The sequence below is a fragment of the Pteropus vampyrus genome, unplaced genomic scaffold, assembly GCF_000151845.1.
Source record: "Pteropus vampyrus isolate Shadow unplaced genomic scaffold, Pvam_2.0 Scaffold263, whole genome shotgun sequence".
Lineage (NCBI taxonomy): Eukaryota > Metazoa > Chordata > Mammalia > Chiroptera > Pteropodidae > Pteropus > Pteropus vampyrus.
This window is the reverse complement of record NW_011889044.1, coordinates 484,129-488,023: the sequence shown is the minus strand read 5'-3', so window position 1 is coordinate 488,023 and position 3,895 is coordinate 484,129.

Sequence of the window (3,895 nt, the reverse complement as noted above, 5' to 3'; positions counted from 1 at the left end):
CGGGCCACGCGGAGGTGTGAGAGGGGCACGGAAGGATGTCAGCCACCCGGAGCCGCGCCTGCACCGAGACGTCAGGCAGAAGTGGTTGATCCGTGGCTAGGTCAACGGTTTTGGGGGTTTGTTTTCTGTAAATTGTTTTGAATTTCCAGATCGCACGTGAAACAACTTTGCCTCATATAAAATTAACGGCATAGTCAACGGCAAAATTGCTCCTGTCTAGCGAGCGTAGGATTCTACAAAGCTAAATGCCCAGTTCGGTAGAGATGCGGGTGCTTCCTAAGAGACATCCCTGAGCCTTAGGAATGAAAAAGGTGGCTTTTTCTTTTACCTCTGCACAAGTTCTGGTATTTACTAGCAGCTGTTAATTACATACCAGGTGAGGTATGTCACATAGTTATCTCATTTAATCTTCACGGAAGTCCTGGGAGATGGTACTGTATTATTTTTGCCCATTTTGCAGAGGAAGAAAAGTTAATGGGATTCACCTCGTTTCACAGGTCCAAAACGGCAGAGGCGATATTCGAGTTAAGATGTATTTGACTCTAAAGCCATTATCCTAGATCATGGCTCTCTTGAGTTGGAGAAACGATTTATATGAAAAGTCATTTATCGGTGAAGGTGCTATGGGTTATATAGCTTTGAAAAAGGGATCCGAGTAAACGTAGCAAAATTTTTGTGTCTTATGCAGACCCTAAAGACAGTCTTAAGAGTTAACATGAGTTTTTAATCTCCCTTGGGGATCAGAACAACGTGTTCTGTCCTGTGTATTTACTCCCTTTTTCTTGTGGATCCTTCACGTTGACATTGAAACTTACTGATTTCTTTTCCATCTTGAAAACATACACACAAAAAGGCTCTGTTTCTACCACCCTATCTCTCTCCACTCCTTCAATGCCAGACTTCTTAAATGGAGTGAGTGGTCCCTGCCTCCTCATCTCTGACGTACTCCTTGACCTCCAGCCGCCATTCCCTGGACACTGCCCCTGCCACGGCCACCCATCTCCATGTTGAGAATCCAGTGGACAGGTTTTCATTTCTTACGAAACACTTTACTTCTTGGCTTACGTGTCATTAAACTTTTCTAGTTTTTCTTCATCTTTTTGTTGGTACTTCCTCAGTTTCTTTTGCAGGCTCATCCTCTCCCACCTGACGGTCAGCTGTTGAAGTTCTTCAGTTCTTAGTCCTGAAATCGTCTTTTTCTCTCTATAATTTTTTTTTTTTTGGCACGTTCATTCACTGCCCAGTTTCCCATCTATACCCTCATCATTTTCAGATTTACATTCCTAATATATACTATTTCTAAGTCTTGAGTCAGTTGTCTTCTAGACCACTGCTTATCAAATGCTATAGAGATTTTAAAATTTACAATATATCACAGATCAGCACCATTGTAAAATACAATAAAAATAATTTACTAGAAAAAAGGTTTAAAAATAGAAATTTTTATTCGATTCAACAGATGTAAAATTACTGTCAGATTGCAATGAAAGCTTCTAAACGTTTATTCTAATTTTCTATACTTACCTTGTCACGAACCAATAACAAATAGTTTGCCAACCACACTTTGAATAGCGCGCTATGCCACTTCTCTTGGATTTTTCTGAAGTTCTTCAAGACTGACCTCAAGAACTTACATTTCTTCCAACAAAACAAACTCTAGCCCTCTTCAGTTTTTCCCATTTCAAACTTCAGAAACCTGGGAGTCACCCGTGACACATCTCTCACTTCTTACGTGTTCAGTCCATCACCAAATATTTTCACCTAAATATTTTAATCACCTAAGTATTTCCCATGTTCCTCCTCTTCATTCTGTTCCCACTGCTTAATCCCAGACAGCATCCGCTCTCACCTGGACCACTGCACTAGCCTTTGTACTTTTGCAGCTAGAATGATCTTTAACATGAAGATACTGCATCACCCTGCTCTTTGCCCCTAACTGGCCTCCAGTTGGTGTTAGAATAAAGACCAGCAGCCTGACAGCCTGCTGCTCTGGGCAGCCTTGACCTTCATGTGGCCCCCCTTGTCTCCCACCTCTCTGGCCATCCTCTCCCTGGATATGCAGTGCTGCCTCCTGCCCAGGACCCCTGTACAGGCTGTTCTCTTTGCTGAGAAGTATCTTTTTCCTCTTCATTTAGTTGATTCCTACTCTTTAGATCTGAATTGAAACATTACGTCCTTGGGGAAGCATTCTCTTATTCTTCCAAGTTAGATCTCACAGTAAAGGCCTTCCTCTTTTTTTTATTGCATTAATCTTAGTTTATAATTATGCAGTTATTCAGTGATCATTTAATAACTGTCTTATCCTGTTAGATTGTAAGCTCCATGAGGGCAAAGACTGTGTCCGCTTTTGTATCCTGTGTCTAGCGTAGTATCTGCCGTATAGTAGGCGTGTAGTAAATATTTGCTGAATGACCAAAGGAAGGGTGGGTGGTTGTTTGACATTACCTGTACTACTACCTCATTAGTTAACCTGGCGCATAAGGTGCCCAGTAAATGTGAAGCTTAAAGTGTTGGAGGAATGAGGGCCGGTGACAGGAATTATGTGGCAGCTTGAGTAGATTTGCGTGTCGTAAGTAGAGGGTACAGTGGAGGCGCGTGGGAAATCAGGCCAGTGGATGGGATTTGACCTTGACCTCCATGAGTGATAGGGAGGAAGCGGTGGTATTTCGGGACGCTAGTGATTTGTCAGACCCTGGTGCGTGGTGAAACTGAGCAGGATGGGATAGAGGGAAGAGAAGAAAACCTAGAGTCTTGCTGAGGACCGATACACCTGGGAGGGAATGTCCCAAGGGAAGGGGAAGTTCAGGAAGAAAGAAGTGGCAGAAACGGAACATGACGAGGTCATCGAATGGGACGCTTTGCTGTTATTGATGCTTAAACCGAATGAAAGACTTGCTGTTCATGGGAAATTTTAATTTCTCATTTTAGTTTATACTCAGTACCGTTAATCTTAGCTCTGTGAAATGCTTAGTTTTTCTAGATTCGTTTATCTGATGTCAGGAGGAGACTAAACGTATTGGGAAGTTATTTTGTAGTGGCAGAGAGTAAAATAAATTAGACACACCTCTTGGTTTTGCTTTCATTGACTTAATTACTGTTTAATTACAAAAGCTGTTCTTCTGATTATTAGAGAATGCTAATATTAGAGCTCTATGATCATGATATTTATAATAAATCTTATGAGGAAGATTGTGGCAGGTTAAAATGTTATCAAGTGTTTCATGGATTTTGTGCTGAAAAGAAAAATATTATTTTTCTCATCTACATTCGTTCATTTCACTGATATTTAATGTGCAGCTGCTATATTTGATGCATTCCCAGGCACTGGAGATACAAAGATAAATATGATTCAATTCCTGCCCCAAAGCAGCGTATCTTTCTGGAGAAAGTCACACTGTGAGGCACATGAACATTGTGACGTTAAATCCTGGTCTCTGGCAGCGTGGGGCGCTGGGAGAATCAGGATGGACAGCTGACCAGAGATGGAGCTCGAGGGAGTGGGTGAGGCGGGCTGGAGCTTTTGGTGCTGTGGCGTTTTCAGGAGTGTCGCTAACTGGGCTGGACTCTGGGCCCCTTTGGCCGGAAGTGGACATCATGGGGGGCTGTTTCAGTCGGTGTGAGTGTGCCCGCCTGCCCTTGGGCACGGAGAAGAGAGATGTCTATTTGCTGTCATGTGGGTCAGAAGTGGAGGTGTGTCTTAATCCTCTAGTCCGGTAACGTCCCCGGTCCCCGGGTGAAGCCTTTGCATAGTAACCGACTTTGCTTGGAATTGAGTATGGAAACCCAGGGTCTCTCTGGTGCAAGTGTGTTCAATGAAATTAAAGACATTTTTTTAAATAACAAAAACTAGTACCCACTCCGTAAAACATCTTTTGGTTAGCGCTCGCGCTGTTAG